The sequence below is a fragment of the Bos indicus genome, chromosome 26, assembly GCF_029378745.1.
Source record: "Bos indicus isolate NIAB-ARS_2022 breed Sahiwal x Tharparkar chromosome 26, NIAB-ARS_B.indTharparkar_mat_pri_1.0, whole genome shotgun sequence".
In the NCBI taxonomy this organism is placed as follows: Eukaryota; Metazoa; Chordata; class Mammalia; order Artiodactyla; family Bovidae; genus Bos; species Bos indicus.
The window spans coordinates 9002081-9024546 of NC_091785.1; the positions used below are offsets into that span (position 1 = coordinate 9002081).

A 22466-nucleotide genomic window follows, 5' to 3' on the forward strand; every position below is an offset into this window, starting at 1 on the left:
CACTACTAAAATTTAAACATTTCTAATTGATCAACAGGAAAATGGCTTAAGAAATTGTGAAATAGCCACAAAACAGAATACTATGCCAACATTAAAAATTGCAATCATGCAGAAATGCTTAAGATATAATATTAAATGAGGAAAACAGGATACAAACATATCCTTATAAGATAACATACAAATATGTATACACAGAAAAGGAATAGGCAAAATATACCATGTAAGTTGACAAAATAATGTTTTTGTACCTTTCTTCTTTGCTTATCATAGCAATTAGAACAGCTTCCAGCTCACAGTAGGCATGCAGACATAGCTGAATGAACCATTTCACAATTAAAAACAACAAATACCATTTTTTAAGTGTCCACTCTTTTTTATTTGTGCCTTGGCTATTCATAAGAAATATGTCAAACATTTGTTAGGAAGAGGTGCCTGAGGACTTCCCTGGTGGTCCAGTGGTTAAGATTCCACGTTTCCACTGAAGAGGGCATGAGTTCTATTCCTCACTGGGGAACTAAGATCCCACATGCGGACACTGTGGCTAAAAAAAAAAGGAGGTTCCGGTTTGGAACACCGCAGTGAAAACATCACTTATGGGGAGAGGGAGGTTTTGTCCCATCTGTCAGTAAAAAGCTCACTGCTCCTTTCCATCCCTTTACCAACATGAGTATGACTCAAGAGTTAGGTTCCTGGGAATTTAGTGTCCTTGTTATCTTTAATCTATACCCTGATGTTCAGCAAAAACCGACTTTCTAAGGTTCATTCCAGCTACAGAATTAAATGAGTCTATTATGCTTTAAGTATTCTCAGGAGCCAGAAAATAGAATCATACGAGTATCATTTATCTTGTTTTTCCACATTTGTGACAGGAACCAAACCAATGTAGAATTATTAAAGAAAGGAAGAGGCGTTTAGATGTTTATTTTCTTATCTAAAATCGCCTTGTGGGTAATGTGTTCCACTTGGTTTTACTAGAGGTGCCAGTAACAAAGTTTTAATTAAAGGTTTATTTTTCAGGAATACTTTTCTTTTAATTCATTTCCCAGAGGGGTCTCATTTGATGAAAACAGGACAAACTGTTTGCTCTTGCTGAACTCAGAAGAGTTGAACATTTTAATCCCCTGGGTCAAAACCCATTGTTGGCCCACTTCCTGTCACCAGAACCACAAGAGGACTTGACTGAGCTTTGCACCGTGAAGGTGCGGGCTGCACGGCAGGAGGAAGGGAGCCTGCAGTTCCGTGATGAGCCTCAGAGAGGCCTGAGCCCCAGTGAACCTCCCAGAGGTCTGCTTTAGCTTGAGCTCATGTCAAAAAAGAAAAAGAAAAGATGCACTGCCCAGAGTTATCACTACTTGCACTTCTGCAGATTTTCCACATGTATTACTGGCAGCATTTTCACAAGATGAGCACTCTCCTAAAAGGTCTAAAGAGTTTTTTTAATCAGAGCCAATTCCCAAGTGGCATAGCAGTAAAAAAAATCCACCTGCCAATGCAGGAGACTCTTACAAGAGATGTGGGTTTGATCCCAGGATGGGAAAGATGCTCTGGAGAAGGAAATGGCACTCCAGTCCAGGATTCTTGCCTGGAAAATTCCATGGACAGCCCATAATTATGGTCACAAAGAGTTGGACATGACTGAGTGAGTTGAGCACACACGAACAATTTTTACTGAAAATACCTCTTTTCTACACTATCTTTCTATGTCCCTGGTCTTCCGTGTGGGGCCTTATAATGGAGTTTAAGAAATCAAACTCTTATCTCAGGGTGACCCCCGCTGACCCCCCAGACTTAAAAAGTTGCTTCGGTGTTCCAGCCCCAACAGAACCACAGCAGCCAGAGTAGGTGGCAGTGGTCCTGCAAGCATCAGCTCCCAGTCTGACTCTCCCTCTCAGACTTTCCAGCAGGCCCAGGCCCACTGATATCTCAGTATCTCCAGGTCAAGGGGGTCAGCAGAAATCACCCCTGGCTCACAAGCCCCTCTGCTCTCCAGAACTCCTCCCTCCAGCAAGGGAGAGCAGAGAGTTGTCAGGTGTGACAACCAGGGACCCTTCCTCTACAGAATGTGTTAGCAGCCTGTCTACCCTCTTCTTTTCAAGAGGAAATGGCTTGGAAGTACTATATGCCCATTGTCTTATTAATAAAACTTTGAGGGAAGGGGAGCTTCACATAGTAACATATACTCGTGTGTGTGGCTAAGTCGTTCACTCGTGTCAGATCCTTTGTGACCCCATGGATTGTAGCCCACCATGCTCCTCTGTCCATGAGAATTCTCCAGGCAAGAATACTGGAGTGGGTAGCCATTCTCTTCTCCAGGGGATCTTCCCGACTCAGGGATTGAACTCATGTCTCCTGCACTGGCAGGGGGATTCTTTACAACTGAGCCACCTGGGAAGCCCAGTCTAGACTCACAGAAAGGAAATCAGAAGACAGGGACAAGGCACTAACATTATTAAGTATTTCTTGCCAACCTCAGTCATTCGAGATTTCAACAAAAACAGAATCCTAGACTACGAAGACCACTAAGCTAGACAGACACTTCTTATCATCAAGTGAACTTGGATCTCACTTTACAGTGTTGTTCCCAGAAGAGCGAGGACACACCACGGGTGGAGAAGATTCTTTATTTCCCTGCGTGCTTCATCCCCTCAAAGCTCTCAGCTCTAAACTCTAGCTAGAATGAGGATCCTCCCGACAAAAGGCTACCCTAGATTCACATACAAGAGTATCCATCTTCACCTAAATAGTTGTAAAAATCTTCATGCGAAAAAAAAAAATCTATAGCTAACTAAACTTAGTAAACTCAGGGTTAACCCAAACCCAAAGGATGTCTTTAAGGTAAGACCTCCGGAGCCTCAACACACTAACTGTGGGATGTGAGTCACGGCCTGGGGCTGGTGGACATGCTGACCTGTCTCCTTGTCTCCTGTCACAAACAGCTTTCTCCCACCTCCTTTTCTATTTTCCCCACGGAGCCTTTTCATAGGAATAGTGCCCCACTAAGTATATTCTAAGAAATGCTGCTGCAAAGTATTTCCTTCAAATAAGACCTAAATTCTTAACGGACTGATTCCCTCACACAGCTCGGTGGCCTCCCTTTTGGGACTAGAAGCCGACCGTGGGCTAGGCCTTGGGCTGGAAATCTCATAGCACAGGAGACGCTCTCACATCGGAGCAAGCGAGTCAAGCCGAGATTCAGTGGGTGCTTCCCGGCCACCCTAAGAGACTGGAGTGTGTGATGGATCAGGAGGGAATTTCCTAAGCAGAGTCTCAAACTGGGCAAATACAGTCATTATTAATGTATTTGACTTAACTTATCTATATTCCTCTCAACAACATTCATATCCCTTCTTTCTTCCCAGTGTTTGATTGACCTTCACTCACATTTATTCCTTGTGATCAGAACCCTCATCTCATTTCCTCTGTGCTAACTAACCCAGAATAAGACAGGAGGGACTAACCACCTCAGAACCACCAGGAATGTTTGGACTTAAAAATGATTAAATATTGAAATATTTTGACTTCCTGCATTAAGCTATTTAACCACAAAAATAATTACACATGTTCAAATTAAACCTTTTAAGAACTTAAGCCCCAAGAAAGAATTCCAGGTACTTGGAATTCAACCACTTAAAGATACTCCAAGCGAACATTTTGATTAATGCCTTTCCAGGTTTTTTCCCTTTATATTTACTTATTTCTTTATTGAAAATATTAATGTTATATATTCTATGACAGCCTATTTTTTATACATTTTGTCCCATGTCAGTATTTTTCTTCAATATCATTGTCATGGTTACAGAATATGCCATTACACAGATGAATCAAAACATCCTCACCCAAGCCACCCATCTGGGCAGCTTCCCGTGTTCAGTTTCAAACAACGCTCACTAAGCATCCTCTGAACTAAGTCTCTGAACAAAGCTCTACTCGTTTCCTGAGAAATTACTCCTAGAAGTAGGCTCACGGAGTCCAAGGAAGAACACTCTGTTCCTCACTGGGTCACGGGGACCTTGGAAGGAAAGCCTGGCCCTCTGAGTCATCTCAGTCTGCGCTCCTCTCATTGTCACGAGGCTGCCTTTCCCCGTCTGTTCCTGTCGCCTTCACTGTTGGTCTAAGTATTATCCGGTTTTCAAGGTATTCAAATCCCAGGGTCTAGGGGGTATCCTTAGGTCAACAAGCTTTCTGGTATAACTCTTAGTCTTTTAAAATAAGAGCTGATATCACCCTCTCTTTTGTGTTCCTAAATTTTTATCCATCTGTCATTTCTTTGATAGCTTTAGCTGAATCACTGATATGAGCACTCACCTAGGATGGCATCCATGATAAAATATTGAACTTCCTGTCCCCACCCCCATCTCATGGCGTAATATTCAATTTGCTTAGCATCACCCTGTTTATTTTTGTGAGACCAAGGCGTCAGTGGGACAACAGACAGTGCTACTTTTTTTTGCACCAAAGCGTTTGCTGAGTGGACAGCGGCAGCAGCTCAGGCTTACGGTCTGGGTCATAACTCTCATCTGCAGTGTACCATTGGGAAGGGCCACGCTGCAAAGCAGAATCCAAGAACAGGGACAGCTCCACTGTCCGGGCACAACCGCCACTCACAAAAATGGCTTCGACCATTTGTTTATTTTCCCGGCATGCAATTTAGCCCAGACTGCATCTATTAAGTAGCGCAGATTCATCGCGTGATAAACGCTAGGTCTCTTCTCAAGGAACCGCTGGACAAGATGGGGGCAAACCCAAAGAGCTCCAGTGTTTCTCTTGCGGGTGCGTTAGCATTCCAGACAGGACAATCCTTCGTTGTATGCAACCGTCTGCGGTCTGGGGGACACTTAGTACCCACACCCTGGGGATGTTCAGTGCTAAGATACACACCCCCCATCACCACGACAACCATAAATGTCCTCACAGGTTTCTAAACACTAGGGTGGAGAGGGTGGGGTGGGGCGAGGGTGCAGAGGACACCATCACCCATTGAGAATCTCTTTTCTTTCTCCTGAGATGGAATGAACACTTAGGAAATGACAGAAAACAATTATCAATCTGATACGGAATTATGCAAATTCTAAGCACCATAAAGGGTCATAGGATCAGAGAAAGTGAAAGGTGCAAAGCAGGCTGTAGGCATGGGAGAGAGAGAGCTGTAACCTCTCTAAGGAGTCCAGTCCAGGGGGAAGTTTGCCGTGACGTGCTTTCTCACCAGCACCCAGGACTGCCCCTCTCCGGTTAGCTGATTACACCAGTTACTACAAGTAAACCACATCCTACACGCTTGTCAATGCCACCTTTAAAATGCTGTTATTGTTTCTGACTGCTGATTCGGGGCAAGTTTTCTCCTTGCGTTCTGGGCTCTCAGGGAAGGCAGGAAATCAGGGAGCCCCGCTGAAGGTGAAGACCCCTGCCAGCCTAACCCTGCTAGGCTGTTCCAGAGACCTAGACAAGAAGCACAGACCCTTCACCGCAGGACTGGCCCGAATTTGCCTTGCCTGGTTCCTTTCTGCCCACATCAGCTGTGATCAAAGGACAAGTTTGTACCCAGAGGACGAGTGTGTCTAAGCCTCTGGGAACAATGCCCTTGTTGGTCTTCTGCGCTCTGGTCGTATAAGATCAGTGACTGATTTCAACCTTGGCCATCATCAATATCTTCACCTTTTACCAGACAGTGTTGGCAGGGACATGTTGTCTGATGTCACCGTTATGCTCAGGTGAGACTGAAAAGGTCAGTGAATCAGGCATCTTTTCTAGATCCTGTTCAATGTTTACTAATGATGCACTGCATACTAGGTATTATATGGCTGTGGTGCTCAGACGTATTTAAAATGCAGATTTCCAGGCCTCAGAAAATCTGCTTCAGTTAAGTTGAGGGGTGCAGGAATCTATAAATTTAACCTATCCCTGGTGTTCCTGATATAGATGATCCATGAGGATACCTTATGAAACATGGCCACGGAATGACAGTAAACTGAAGAAAACACTAGCTTTTTCTTGATACTTTGTATTCTATCACCTTGAAATGTACTCTTTACTAGCAAAATAAAAACTAAATGATACTGGTTTCTCTCTTGAGAGTCCCATGCAAACATATATACTACCATACATAAAATTTAGTGGGAATTTGCTATATGATTCAGGGAACTCAAACCAGGGCTCTGTAACAACCTAGAGGGGTGGGATGGGGTGGCAGGTGGAAGAAGGGTTCAAGAGGGATGGGACACATGTATACTGATGGCTGATTCATGTTGATGTTTGGCACAAACCAACACAATATTGTAAAGCAATTATCCTTCCATTAAAAAGAAATAATTTTTTTTAAAAAACTGAGAGATCAACTTCATTCTGAGGAAATTAGAGTCCCTGTTGTAAAGTACTTATATACAGATATGGCAATCTTGCAATTAAAACTTGTATTTATGTGTATTAAAAATTTTACATTTTATTCTCCACATAAGTGCTTGATCACAAGATGAGTATTTGTTATACAAAGCACACTGATTGTAACTTTATTACCTTATAATTGGACAGTTTTACTAATTTTTCAGTAATTCTTACTCTATCTTCATGAAAGATTATCTTAGGTAACCATCAGATTACCTGCATCAGACTACATGCAAGCTAAGGCATAGAGAGTTCATGCCAATGTCTAAAGATCAAAACAAGAACCATGATGTATCTTTTCCTGCTACACTGGAAATGGAAAAGAGGGTTTGTGCCACCGGCCAATTCAGATGGGCCAGCAGACCAGAAACAGCTGCCTACACAGTAACTAAGAGAGCCAGCGCGAGAGAAGGGAGTCATAGTGGATGAGCAATGTCTGCCTCGAGCACAGGAGAGAAAAGGGGAGACCTCTGTGCACACCTCTTCATTGGCAGAGACCCTGATGCTGGAGAAGATTGAAGGCAGGAGGAAAAGGGGATGACAGAGGATGAGATGATGGGATGGCATCACCGACTCAATGGACGTGAGTATGAGCAAACTCCAGGAGATGGTGAAAGGCAGGGAAGCCTGGCATGCAGTGGTCCATGGGGTCGCAAAGAGTCCCACACGACTGAGTGACCGAACAACAACAAATGTGCACACAGACCAGATAGGCCACCCCTCGGAAGGTTTAGAAGCAGTTAAACTGATTGTAAATATCACTACTTTCCTTCACTGAACAAATATCACTAAGTGCATGCCAAACTCTACGCTGGTACCAGGGATATACCAAGAGCGCTGAGTCTACCGGTGGGATGGGCTTAGTCTACCAATGGGATGCAGGACGATGGTACCTAACCCAGGGCTTTACCTGACAAGATGGTAGGTTAAGGGCTTCCCAGGTGGCTCAGTGGTAAAGAATCCACCTGCCAATGCAGGAGACACAGGGTCAGTCCCTGGGTTGGGAAGATCCCCTAGAGGAGGAAATGACAACCCATGCCTGGAAAATCCAATGGACAGAGGAGCCTGGTGGGCTACAGTCCATGGCATCGCAGGAGTCAGATGTGATTTAACAACTAAACAACAACAATGACGGCATTTTAAGGGGAGAGCTGAAGAAAAATAGAAGTCAACCAAATCTTAAAAGGTCGGGAGGAGAGTGGAAGTGAATGCTATTTCTGAGGAACTGAAACCAAGCCAATCATGGCTGGATTACAGACGGTAGGGCAGGGGTTGGTGTGTAGGCTGGGGTGGACCGGCAATAGCCAGGTCACACAGGACTCTAAGATCATAATTTCAACTGAAGATTATGGGACATTACGGAAAAGCTGAGCAATGCCTGTTTGTTCCCCAGGTTTGTTTTGGGTTGGGTTTTTTGGGGGGAGTGGGAATAGCAAATTCGCATTTCAAGAAGATGGGAAGGAGTCCCAGTAAACACAGAGAGGTGTGTTGACTGAGGTGACCCAAGTGACCAGAACAGGTGGGTGGTAAACAGTTGGAGAGAAGTAGGTGGATTTCAGATACTTTTTGAAGATGGAATCAATAGTGACTTGGTTTGGGAAAGAATATAGAGCAGTGGTCCCCAACCTTTTTGGCACCAGGGACCAGTTTTGTGGAAGACAATTTTTCCACAGACTGGGGGTTGGTTTCGGACGATTCACGCACATTCCAGTTGTGGTGTGCTTTATTTCTATTACTGTTATGTCAACTCCACCTCAGATCATCAGACATTAGACCCTGAGGGCTAAGGACCCCCGATACAAAGCATGAGAGGAACGGAGAAGATCAAGATGCAGCTGGGATTAAAGTGCTTTGAACACATTCAGCTGGAAACTCCACAAGGCAGCTGGACCAACCACGGCTGGAGATCTTAAGAGATTTAAGATTTGAAAGGCACAGAAGAAGAAAAGACCAAAAATATCAATCGTGTATCTTCTGCTTTCCAATCTAGTTGAATTTTATAAGAGTTCTGCTACTCCACCTGTAAAGACTTAATGCAGCAGAAATGTTATCACATAAGTGTCTGATTTTCTAAATTACAGCACTTAACTGCAATTTTTCACATCTCATAACAACTTAACTCAAACAAGAAAACTCCTGTTGTTGAAAATATTTCCTAAAAATTTTGTACTTTTCTGGCTTCTTACATATGGCACACCAACATAATTTTGTCTTTCTCTGGAGATTAAATACCTTATATACCCTAACAACATCCTCATAAGGGGCATTAACTGACATTTCAGAGCTTGGCCTATATGATGATCTTGAGCCCCTCCCAGAACATCCCCCCATTCGGTGAATGGGGACCACCTAGCTCTACTTGCTGTCATCTGTCATACTCCAAGTGCATAGAGCTGTTGTAAGTTGCCGGACTTGGATTCAAGGATAGGAGATGGGGCCAAGATCCTTGAAACTGTAATAGAGCCATCCACTCTCAGGACATTTGGGGGGATAAAAAGGCTTGTTGCAAATTCAATCAAGAGAACTAGAGTAGCATCTCCGAAAGTCATGACTAGAACCAACTGTAGGACTCATCCACCTTAAAAAAAAAAAAAAAAGACTGACATTTTCTTTTCTGATAAAATACAAATCTGCTAGGAAGAAGGCACTAAAACTGACAGTTATTTCACTTCAGAGAATTTCTGATTTTTTTCCCTGCAAACAGGTTTTACTAGGAAAAGCTCAAGATGCTGGTGCATAGACATGGAAAAGGCTGCATGTCTCACACCTTTGCCTAAAATCACTCTGGTGGAAACTGTTACTTTTTCTTAAAATCCTCCCACAGCCGCCACCACTAACATCAGATTCTCAGGGCACTGCTTTGAAGCTCCAGCAACCAAATTAGACCTTGTGGGAAAGACAGTTGAAGACAACCACACCCTATAACTTCTGCTTTTCATTCTTCAAAGACTTGCACTTCATCCAAAAGAGGTGTGTAAACAAAATTTTCCAGGTTCTGTGTGTCTAAAGTGACCAGACGTGCATTTCATCTTCCCCTCCAAATTATTTTTAGAAATTCAAAAAGATCTGACACACATATTTACAAACCACTGTTTTGAAGCGCTGCCACTCATTGAATTCTTAGATGTCTGTTTAAGAATAGCTTGTGAGACACCTGAAAACTGAGAGAGAGAGCAGAGAAACCAGAATTTCTATGCCTTCATCCATCTAGGCTAAAGCAGAAAATATGCATAAAAATATTTTTTGTCTGTAAATACTAAAGGTCAGAAGAGGGAGAATTTATGAATAGCATGAGTCAAAGTAAAGTGGTTAAAAAAAATTGTTTTAAGGACCATAAAGAAAAGTTTGTGAGAAAACAGAAAAGCTAAATGTATTTAATACATAAAATGTATAAAACCATACATATGCATATTATATATAATGTATATTATATATTACATATAAAAATATAAAAAGCTAGCTGTCTATAAATTACATACATATATATCACAATGATATATATTGTTCAGAAAGTCCCAATTTTATTTGTTAATTTGTTTTTATTTTTCAGCAAACATTCATGCATATTTTTGGAAGAGGGGTTAGTTACTGCAATGTAATGCCAACTGTGAAAGAGAATAAAGTTTTTTCTAATCTCCTAGTTTTTACTGTTTTTAACATGATCTGCCACCATCCAGACAGCACAGAGGGAGTTATGTTAGTACTGAAACCTTCCTGGAGACCAAGTGTTGACTTTCTGCAGAGCACTGAATGTTTCAAGGTAAATAGATATTTTCCATTACAACATGCTGCTGGAAAAACTGACTCTTAGCGGGGCTGGCAACCTGACTTAGGAGTGACTCTAAAGTTGAGGCTGATTTTCGTATCACTTGGAATCTCGGTGAAGAGAGGGAGGGTGCAGAGAGGAGGAGACTGAGGACCTGAGCCAGTCTGCTCCAGCACATCGTGCATCAGGCCTGACAATCAAGTTATTTTAAAAAGCCAAGGCAAGTGGATATACATGTTACATATCTAGTCATAAAAAAAGTATTAACCATTAGAACAAAAGGGTTTGGGGTAAAAATTCAAGTAAAAAGGAGTTTTCATAGGGATATAACCTGCAGGCGAGTAAACCCCTGAAACAAAGTTGAAACAGGGAAGTAATGTTCTACTTTCGGAGGAGAAAGGGAGGGCAAAATATCCAGGCATGAAGTAGTTGCTTCAGCAAGAAGTAGATATAAACCAACGGCTCCCAAAGTGAAAAGTGAAAGTAAAAGTCACTGAGTTGTGTCTGACTCTTTGCAATCCTATGGATTATAGCCCCCCAGGCTCTTCTGCCCATGGAATTCTCCAGGCCAGAATACTGGAGTGGGTTGCCATGCCGTCCTCCAGGGGATCTTCCCAACCCAGAGATCAAACCTGGGTCTCCTGCACTGCAGGCAGATTCTTTACCATCTGAGCTACCAGGGAAGCCCTTGGCTCCCGAAAGCCAAAGCGAAATAATCTGCATGTTGCCACCAAAAACAGTGTGATCCAATGACCATGCTTGTGAGTACACTTTACAGATAAGTTTTTAAAGCAAATCATTGTTTCACTTGACTTGATTCCAAATATCTTTTAACTTAAAAAAGATAAATAAATTCAAACCTACAGTCACTCAAGTGACAGGAAACTAGCCAGTAAAGGAGCCATCACAGGCAATCCCAGGGCATACACCCCCAAAATGTCCCGCACAGGCAGAACTACCACAGTCAGGACTCACTTTCTACCAGAGACCATTGTGAGGAAGAAAATGACCCATCTGGATGTACAAGTGCCGATGCGTCTATTTCTTAAATGTCTGCTGTGCTTACCTGCTATACTCCCATGTGCTGACACAACTTGTAGGAACGTGATCATAAAACAATATCATGTAACGGTTACTGAATGCTGGGCGTGTCTGAAGTGTTACGAATTAACCCATTAATCCTCGCAGTAACTCCGAGAGGGTTACTTTTATTGTCCCATTTCACGGGTCAGGAAACGGAAGCACAGAAAGGAGAGGTGAGGTGTGCAGGTCACACAGGGAGGGGATGGACCACAGCGTCTACTCTTGCCAACACTCTCCGACACTGGAACCCGGAGGTCTATACCCCATACTTCTACCCCTAAACCTAAACACTCTACGAACCATGTCACAAGCCCACTGCAGCGAAGGCAAGTCGGCTGAAGAGTCTTCTTCACTTCATTTGTGTTCCCATCTCTAAGCTAGATTCTCAGTTGCAACTAAGAGTTTACTTATCCTCATTTCAGTTCTTTTCTTAACAGAAAATTAAATCAAAAGCTTTTACTGAAAAGCTAAGACAGACCCAATGTATCAGGTCCAGCTAACTTCAAATCCATGAAGTAAACCTGAGACAGACCCTTTGTTCAACAATACACTAAAATGCAACCCTGCGGTTACAGAGGGTGAAGGGTTTTGACGATGTAAAGGAGAGGGAAAATGAGAAAGTGTAAGCAGGGGCTAGCATGATGCCCAGGGCACCTGCAGCACGCAGCCCGTGCTCTGTAAGCTCTGTCCAAACATGCCGTAAACCCTGAGGATGTGAACCTGAGGAACCGCCCCTCTTCATGTGCCCAAAAGGAATTGAGAAGTGTGTGCCATTTATTTCCATTTATGTGTTCGATCTATTGAAATCACCTTCATCTTCAATTTGCAGCTGGTAAATAATTTGGTTAAATTTTCATACGTTTGGTCTGAAAGGAGGAAAAGGAGATGAAAGGAAAGCAGCTGAGGCATGGGTGGTCGCTCTACGAAGATGCGTACAATATTACCAAAGTCAAGCAAAGGGGAAGTGATGAGCTTTGAGGATGCCAAGGCAGCTGTTTCTCTGAAACATGTGTGGAAAGAACATTGGGAACCTGTCTCAACAGGGCAAGTTTTGTAATGTTACAGGCAATCACAGGGCCCCTCTGTGCCTGGCATATCTGAGATTCCTGCCCTTAGCAGAGCACAGAGGAAGTGGCCATCCTCAACAGTGCTTTTAAAAATTCTCCTTCCCATTCCTATAAGCAGTAAATTTGGAAAGAAGTGCTGGTGTGTCCCTCATTGGTGATTTTGTTGTTTGGATGATATAAGAGGAGACCAAACGATTTCCTTTCCCGAGGATCTGTGTCATATGATTTTTCTGCTAAATAAACAGCACTCTGTAGCAACAATGGCACCCCACTCCAGTACTCTTGCCTGGCAAATCCCATGGATGGAGGAGTCTGGTAGGCTGCAGTCCATGGGGTCGCTAGGAGTCGGACATGACTGAGCGACTTCACTTTCACTTTTCACTTTCATGCATTGGAAAAGGAAATAGCAACCCACTCCAGTGTTCTTGCCTGGAGAGTCCCAGGGACAGGGGAGTCTGGTGGGCTGCCGTCTCTGGGGTTGCACAGAGTCGGACACGACTGAAGCGACTTAGCAGCAGCAGCAGCAGCAGCAGCAACTGTAGCAACAAACACAAGGCATAGCCATTACAGCAAAATCCAGAGACAGATTTTAAAAAAAACAAGACTATGTAGAACACGAGGTACTTGAATTTCATCCCTTAGACCTACTAGGAATTTTTATCCTCATTAAAAAAAAAAATTCTTGGAAGTTCTCTTTAACAAAATGTTGTTTCCACCCCATAGAGGTGTCACTGCTCAGAAAAGAGCCTAACAGAGGCTCCTGGTTGATAGATATGGGCAGGTGGTCACGTGAATGAGGATGACCTGGTTTATTAAATTCATTCATTCTCACCTAAAGAGGACTGATGCGGAAACAAGGCGAAGGAGAGCTACTCACTGCTTCTATTGAACCAAATGCACAAATCACAGCATTTGAGGCTGGCTGAATTAAATAATAAAATAGGACTCTATTTCAGAATCAGGAGTAATAGGGCGATTTTTAAAAGTTTAGATAATACCACTAATTTAGTGAATATGCTTCCCTTTAATAAAACAGGTAGATTCAAGTGTAGGAGCACTTATCTTCCTGCTGCTGCTGCTAAGTTGCTTCAGTCATGTCCGACTCTGTGTGACCCCAGAGATGGTAGCCCATCAAGCTCCCCCGCCCCTGGGATTCTCCAGGCAAGAACACTGGAGTGGGTTGCCGTTTCCTTCTCCAATACATGAAAGTGAAAAGTGAAAGGGAAGTCGCTAGTCGTGTCTGACTCTTAGTGACCCCATGGACTGCAGCCCACCAGGCTCCTCTGTCCATGGGATTTTCCAGGCAAGAGTACTGGAGTGGGGTGCCATTGCCTTATCCAATTTATCCTCCTAGTTGTATGCAAAAGAAATGATAAGTTCAAAATGCCAGCAACCAGTGAACAGTAAGTATTCCCAGGCTTATTCTCTCCGCAAGACTGTGGCTCAGTAAGTCTCTCTCCACCATCAGTTATCTCAGAAAGCATCACAACTTTTAAAACAAAACCACCACCAAAAGAGGATGAAGCAGGAAGTTCCACGGGAAATCATTCTGAAACTGACTGGAGTCAGCCTATGAAAACCAAATTTAAACTTCATATCCCATTAACTTGGATTGTGTGAGCTCCAACCTGGGCAGAGCTCAAGTTCATCTCTAACTCTTCTCCAAGAAAAGGAGAGAGGCACACATAACTACAACAAGGCAGGTAGGCATTTTAGGACAATCTGGCTTTTGTTTGTTTTTCAGTTAAGCACGTCCAGTGACTAGAAGAACCAGGAAGCAACAAACCCAATGCAAATAACAAATCACAGGCTGGTCTAGCTGCTGCTGCTGCTGCTAAGTCGCTTCAGTCGTGTCCGACTCTGTGCGACCCCATAGACCCCTGGTGGGTTCACCAGGCTCCCCCGTCCCTGGGATTCTCCAGGCAAGAACACTGGAGTGGGTTGCCATTTCCTTCTCCAATACATGAAAGTGAAAAGTGAAAGGGAAGTCGCTAGTCGTGTCCGACTCTTGGTGACCTCATGGACTGCAGCCCACCAGGCTCCTCCGTCCATGGGATTTTCCAGGCAAGAGTGCTGGAGTGGGGTGCCATTGCCTTCTCCGCCTCCTTATGTGTAGGCTGTACAAATTGATTTCTGTCCAAAGAACAGAGGATGGAAAGGTGGGCGGAAAGTAACTTTACAGTGGGGAAATTTGACAAGCATTATCTCAGTCAAGGGATCAACGTCAGTATCAACAGCGTAAGACGTGCTGGCAGTACGTACTGTGGACACAATGAGAGTGGATAACCCAGTCAAGTCATGAGAAAGCATCAGACAAATCCCAAATTAGGGACGTTCTATAAAATACCTGGGGAAAAAATAGTACTCCTCGAAGCTATCAAGGTCATCAAAAATGAGTAATATCTGAAAACAGCCATAATCTAACACTCTAGGAGATATGACAACTAGATGTAACATGACACCCTGAATGGGATATTGAGACAGAACAGGGATATCATGTAAAAAATTAAAGAAATCTGAATAGAATGTGATTTTAGTCACTCAGTTGTGTCCGACTCTTTGTGACCCCATGAACTGTAGCCTGCCAGGCTCCTCCATCCATGGGATATTCCAAGCAAGAATACTGGAGTGGGTTGCCACTTCCTTCTCCAGGAGATCTTCCCAACCCAGGGATTGAACCCAGGTCTCCCGCACTGTAGGCAGACGCTTTACCATCTGAGCTACCGGGGAAGTCCATTAATATTGAATTATTAGTTAATGACAGATGTACCATACTAATATAAGATGCTAACAGCAGGGAAAACTGAGCAGGGGGAACATACAGGAACTCTCTGTATTGTCTTTGCAACTTTTCTCTAAATCTGAAACTAATCTAAAATTAAAAGTCTGCTTTGAAAGATTATCTTTGGCTCCTCCCTCTTCCCTGCTGTCGTCCAAAATGTCTCTTTCTGTTCTCTCCTCTCCCGTTCCCTTGGTTGTCACCCTCTCTAGTCTTTATTCCCCAATCCATCCCCACACTGTTGTCAGGATAAGATTTCAAACACACAAATCTGAGGATAATGCCTTCCTTATCAAAGCCCTTCAATAGCCAACCCCTTACCTCTATCAGGAGCAGCATACCTTTTCCGTATAGGCCCAGACAGTAAGAATTTTAAGGTGGGCAAGCCTGCCCTGCTCTGCAGCACTAAAGCAGCTATGGAAGACAGGTAAACAAATGGTTGTGGCTGTGTTCCAACAAAGACAGGCATAGGACTGGATTTGGCCCACAGGGCATACATACATCTAGTGTGTCGAACCCTGGCCTAGTGAATCAAGTCTAAACCCTTAAACTAACATTCAAGGCATAATCCACAGAACCCTTGACCCTTCTCTCCAGGTGAGCCCAGCTTCCTTTGGCTAAGCTCTTTGCTCCTACATGGATGCACCCCTGCTTCTCCTCCGGCTAGATGAATTAGGGTCCCTTTTCTGGGAAGGGTCTTCAGATCATTCCATACGAGAAAAATTTCTCCCTTATCGTAACTCGTAGCACATCCGGACCCTTGTAACTCATCTGGCACAATATCAGTGAAAATATTAAAAATCATCACGGTATCATTCAGTGTTGTGTATTTGTTCAGAGTAGTTCTTTCAAATCAATCCCAAGTATGTTTAAGATATTAAGTAACACAAAGTCAGTAAAGACATTCCCCCATGCCGTCCAAAGACTAGCAGGTAATAAATACTAGTACCTGCTTATTAGTACTATACTTCCTAAAGTGTGTTACAAGTACATCATGGCATGTTAATAGGTGTACCTTTAAAAGGAAGCGTTTTTTAATCAATTATGTCTAAGGAATTCTGGGTTCAACTAAGTTAAGCAACTTTCTCTGTCCTAGGAATTTTCAAAGCCTTCATTGTACATTGTGAATCTCCTTAAAGAGGGATATATTACACAATAACTCTCAAATCTGTTAGACTATGAAGTTTTTTTCACATTTTTAGCATCTGTATCCTAGAGAACAGTTAGGGAATTGTTGAAATTAAGCGTACTCCTACAAGGTGGACTGAAAGTTCTAATTCTTTCTATTTGTCACCATGGTAGGCTGAATAATGCAGGCCCCCCCACCCAAAGACATCTATGTTTCAATCCCAAGAGTCTTTTGATGTTACCTTACATGGAAAAAAAAAAAAGACTTTGCATGTGTGATTAAGGTTCTTGAGATGGGAAAATTATCTGGATGGGCCCCAAATGCAAACAAAGGTATCCTTATAAAAAAGAGACAGAGGGTGATCGGACAGTGGACAGAAGGAAAGATAACATGACCAGGAGGCAGAGACCAGAGGACAGAGGCCACAAGCCAGGGAGTGTCAGCAGCCGCCAGCAGCTGGAAGAGCCAAGGGACTGCCTGTCTCCTGGGGTCTCCAGGGGGAACACAGCCCTGCCAACACCTTGAGGTCAGCCCAGTGAAATGAATTTTGGAATTTTAGCCTCCAGAACTGAAAGAAAATAAATGTGTGTTGTTTAAGTCGCCAAGTTTGTGGTAATTCATTACAGCAGCCATAGAAAAGTAATACAGCCACAGCACCTATCACGATGCTGTGCTCTTTGCTGAGGTTAAACATTCCTAAGTGAAGTCAAATTAGCCCTGTCCACAATAGGTCACAGTTAGCCTTAGCTAGTGAGGTTTCCAGGCTTTCCTGGTGGCTCAGTGGTAAGGAATCCACCTGTCAATGCAGGAGACATGGGTTCGATCTCCGGGTCTGGAAGATCACCTGGAGAAAGAAATGACAACCCACTGCAGTATTCTTGCCTGGAGAGTTCCATGGACAGAGGAACCTGGCAGGCTACAGTCCATGGGGTTGCAAAAGAGTCAGACATGACTTAGCAACTAAAAATGACAAAGTGAGGTTTCATCATCCATTTAAGGGAAACAGGTTGAGCCAGTGGTCAGGAATCTGGACCTGGGTTAAACCACCTCAGTTCAAATGCCAGCTCTAACATTTACCAGTTAATTACATGACCCCGGTCAAGGCATTTATCCTCTTTGTAACTCAGCTGTCTCATCTGTAAAATGGGACCATCTTCATAGAGTTGCTCTGTGGATTAGATAAGATTATGTATAAAAAGCACTTAGTTTCCTGGCATACGATACTCACTCAATAAATGAAAATCACTATTATTACATTACAGTAGTATTGTGACTTAGAGGCAAAAAAAAATCTACTTTCAACTCCAAGCTAAATGTCATATTCTTTTATTTTCAGTTTGGCAAACTAAATATCTTTACCAAATTTCTAACTTAGGACATTTAAAATGACCTCAGCAGGGTAAGGCAAGTGGAAAAGTTCAGCTTGCCTCTCTGAATCATGGCTGTTAATATCAGACTTGATAAATTTTGACAGCTAATAGCTCTAAGACAGGCGCTTAGTGTCATGCATTAAAATAACGTCGTTCATTAAAAAGCCTACAGCTATTTCTCTTGTAGGGGCTATCTATATTAGTTAGTTCAAAGAGCCAGCAAAGATGTATTTTCTTAATTATTAAGCTGCTGATGCTCCATTTGCTAGTCTTTATCTTAATGTGTGGTTATGCTTACATTAAGAGCAACAGATGGAACAATTCTGATAGGCCCCAATACAGGGCTGTCACAAGGCCCTTGGGAACAGCAAAGAGATGAGGGTTGTGGCGTAATGTAGAAAAGCCCTCCCAGCATGTCTTCCACCTCTTGGTCTTGCCCCATCTACCACTATTCTCTGCAGACAACCTAGGCACCACTTGCTGTCACATTCTACAGTAAGACCAGCCTACGTGAGTGAATTAGAAGTTTCCATACAACGTACCTGATTGTAAATATTGGCTCACCATTGATCACAGGTGCTTGAGACACAGAACTTCGGCTCCTAAAGCCTTAAAGAGACTTCTATGAAAATGCAGGAATCCTTAGCAAAATTAGTATTTTAATACTAGTTCCATACTTTAGTATTCATTAGAGTAAAAGAGTCAAAGTAGGGCTGTAGAAAGAAACTAGGAATTTTCTGAAAAAAGATATAGAATAAAAAAATCAAACCACCTTCACTCTCCTTTTGGGTGTCACAATCAAGAATTCTTAAAAAAATTATAGTTCAAGCAACTTAATCTATAAATTTCCTAGAATTCTGGTGAAGCAGGATGGGCCATGATGACTTGAATTTGCATGAGAAACCAACAGATATCATAAGAAAAATGATCAAGATCTCCTTAAGACACAGGAACTAAGAACATTCAACAAAGGTGGGAAAGGGCCTCCTCAACTTCTGGGGGTGTGGCAGGCAGACAGGGCACCCACTGATAGAGCACAAGAAATGGGCCACAGGTGTACAGAGAACTGCCTGGTCACATGGGACGAGGACGCAAGAAAAGTGTCATCAACACAACCAACAGATTCCACACGCCACCACACCCCTAAATGCCAGTCCACAATGGTCTGCCCCGTGAGGGATAAAGGAGACAGCCGAGCGGGGGTCAGCTCTAGGGACTAGGCTTGGAAGAACTTAAAGGATCTTGAGTCACTCCTGGGATCTGCAGAGAGAAACAGGGCCTTAGCGAGAAGCACAGAGAGGAGGAGTCTCAGAGCACAGTCGGTGGGAGTTCAGAATATCTGCATTGATTTCTACACCCTCACAGTCCAGGCCCTCACAACAGAGGAGCTACAGAGGCACCAGCCACACTAACAAGTTATGGCAGAAGTGGGGCTGTGGGAAAAAAATGAAAATAAGTCACCTCTCCGACCACATTCAAGACAGAGAGATGCATCACCCTCTTGGCAGTGACAAACAGATGCACAGCATACAGCATACACGTCAGTAAACACACAGCCAAGCTGTCCTGGTCTGTCGATTGAGGACCACCAAAACCTCAGTGAGGTCTGCTAGTTCCAAACAGCTTCAACTACTGAAAAGGTTAAAAGTTAGGGATTTTTAAGAAGCACTTCCTTCATTTTGATCTCTCCCTGGTAGCTCAGCGGTTAAAGCGTCTGCCTGCAATGGGGGGGACCCGGGTTCAATCCCTGGGTTGGGAAGATCCCCTGGAGAAGGAAATGGCACCCCACTCCAGTATTCTTGCCTGGAGAATCCCACGGACGGAGGAGCCTGGTGGGCTACAGTCCATGGGGTCGCAAAGAGTCGGACACGACTGAGCGACTTCACTTCACTTCCTTTATTTTAAAATTTTAAAACAGAGGTTGCAAACCCAAACGCCAGTGGAGTCAGGCATGGAGAGCAAATGGCTGCAGCTGGCAGGTATGAGGAACCAGAAGGAACCTCCAAGCAGGCAACCACTGCTCAGCCCAAGGCCACTGTGGCCATGGGAGTGGGGGTGCGGGGGTCCCCAGAGATGGCTCCAGGCTGTCGCCAGCACAGGCCATTGAGACAGTCACAGAATCACTGACACTCTGCTTGCTTTCCTTTTAAGACTATAAAAGTCATATGGGTGAATAAAATATAGTTCCACGGAATATAAATGAAGTGAAAATCCTTGCCCTTGACTCCCCCACTGGCTAACAGATTAGATTACTATGTATGCTTCTTATTCTAGACGCACAAAATGTTCTACAAGTTGTTTCACTTAACAATATGTCATGGACAGTCTTCCACATCAGTACATGCAGGTCTACTGCATTCTTCTTACCATAACTATCGTTAGAATACAGAATTTCCATGCTAGAAGATGACTGCAGAGTCTCTAGGCTGATCCCTTCCCTTCTGTGATGTGGTCTCCAGGGGTCCCCAGGTGAGCCCCCCAACACGGGGTGACATCGGCAGTGTCACCAGTATCACATCATCATCTCAGCTTTTCAGAAGAAGCAGAGCTTCCAATATGGGACATGAAGAGTGAAAGGAGACCTAAAGTATCTAAGAACAGGGTAATGAAGTGTAATCAGTGAAGAACCTCACAGCCATCAACTTTACTTTTTTTTTAATTATTAATAGCAAATATCTGGAATCACTCTAAATTCACTGAAGTCACTTAGAATTCCCTTAGCAGTCATGTTCTATCTATTTCCAAAACACACATGAAGTGGAATCAACTGACATTTTCATGAAATTCACCATCTTCCTGATCCAGGGCTTAAAGAAAGAGGGCAAGGCCTGGCCTCCAAGTAAGCTGTTTACTCCAGCCAGCCATAAGATGCCAATTCCTGGACCTCAGGGGTAAATCCAGAGGGAAACTAGTGGAATAAAAGATGTGGTTGAGGCCTTTGCCTCAGAGGCCATTCTTATAGAAGGAAATAGTTCTTAAAAGAAAGAACTCTAAACTTTGTATTTGAAACATTAATTCTGTTACGAACTCAAGATATCAAAAAAGCTAATTAAGTATTCAGACCTTCAGAAAATCCAGTTTAACTCCCGGATATAGAAAAACCTCTCTGTCTAAAGTTATAAATTCCCTGGAGACCCAAACCTCCTGGCATGGCTAGCTTTCAAAACATTTTAGGAAACTTGACCTCAAATTAAAATCAGCATTTCAGCAAGGGTTACTTACAGTCTTTGAGAAACTGTATTTCAGATAAACACAAATTGCAGAAATAATTTATTTCTTATCCTATTAATACAATTTGCTTTATAAAAGAAATGCTTAGGGTTTTTTTCTGGTATACTTTATTGCCAAGCTAGCAACAGGGAATATTCCACATGGCTCCCTTTTCCCTCTTTTTTATTGCCAAGTGGAATCCACCATCCTAGCCACCCTGTCCCTTACTCTCTTCTCCACTCCAGCCCCTTGGTTTAGGCTATCACCAAATTTCAGGGTGACCACAATAAGAGCCTCCTCACTCGTCTCTGTCACCAATCCCATTTGTTCCCTACAAGACTGCCAAGAATCCCTTTCTCTCACTCAACAGATATTTACAGAGCCCCTCGTATCTGACAGACACAAGGATGGAGCAGGCACACCAGCAATCTTTGCCCCTCAGGACCACCCCAGAGTGGTATCACACAAGTGATCAGTACCGTGGAGAAAAAGAAGGCAGGGAGGTGACAGGAAGAGGCGGGGCTGGGTTACTTTATTTACGTGGTCAGCAAATGTGAGCCTGTCCCGACGGAAGGGGAGAGGACCAAGGGGTCAGGGAAAGAGTATTCCAGATGGACAGGAGCACGAGCCTGTGCACCTGAGGCCGGCAGAGGCCAGGGTGACTGGACCACAGCGAGCAGGGCGAGACTCCTAAGAGGTGTGATCAGAGAGGGCTGCCACACACGGTGTGTGGGCTCACGGAGACCACCAGCTGGAGTGAAATGGGAGCGATGCTTCTTGCAGCAATTCCTATCTGGGATTTCTTGGAAAATGTACAGTTCTTCCAAATCTTGAGAAAAATAAGTTGAGAGATAGGAGGAAGTCATCATAAATCTCCCGCTTGTTCAGCCATCAACCTAGAATCCAAGGACATCAAATCCAAAGGAGGAGCAGAAATGCTGACGTGCAGAGGTGAAGGTTAAGGCCAACATTTTCCAGAACTGGGCCAGGAGCACGTAGAAGCGAAGCTGCCGCGATCCGATCACCGGGCCTTGCTTACAGCTGTTAACCCTGCTCTTAGCGCGTGTTCTCAGTCCCGTCCGCTGCCAGTCGGCCTCACAGAGTCCATGTTAATAAGCTACACAGAGTATGCCATCTACAAATCCTGGTTCTACAGAGTGCTGTTAATCTTGCTGGAAGACCCAAATGTTAACATCATTTAGACATTATCGGATCATGTTCAGAAACATGTTTTGGTATCTGAATATTAAAAATAGGGTACTTTTTTGGTAAATGTACTAAACAATATTTCTTATCTATTCAATATTTTTTAGATATCCATAATAATGAGTAAAGAGCAATAAGAACACACTGGAAGTACTTTAAGAGAGGTTAAGCAAATTAACTACCTTGTTGCTAGATATGCTTTAAACATTGTAAAATTTTTAATATAAACGAGGAAATGTTTAAGAGGAAAACATGCTTACCAGAAGAAATGCAAAGAAAAGATACAACTGTTGTAGAAATCAGACTCTAATTTAAAAATCTAAACTAGCAAAAATAGTAATAACAATATTTCAACAGCAAAAGTAAACCAAGGCAACCAGGAAAATAATTTTATTGCTTGAGAAGGAAATGACTTTATAGGAACTTAGGGAACCCAAATCTTTTATAAAAAGCAATGGGTACGCCTGTCCATTGCTCC

General features: G+C 43.3%; 1 protein-coding gene across 43 annotated transcripts in view; it reads right to left on the reverse strand.

The window, feature by feature from the left end:
* The window catches only part of SGMS1 (sphingomyelin synthase 1), a 324245-nt gene that overhangs the window by 239261 nt on the left and 62518 nt on the right, over positions 1–22466 (reverse strand). For 5 of the 43 annotated variants that reach the window (XM_070781241.1, XM_070781243.1, XM_070781222.1 and 2 more), the window contains one exon: positions 12724–12830. The exons of 37 other annotated variants lie outside the window; for them this stretch is intronic. The gene's annotated coding sequence lies outside the window, so the exon portion shown is untranslated. Of the gene's footprint in view, positions 1–12580; positions 12692–12723; positions 12831–22466 lie in introns of those variants that run through there. One more of the 43 variants, XM_070781246.1, reaches the window with a different exon arrangement.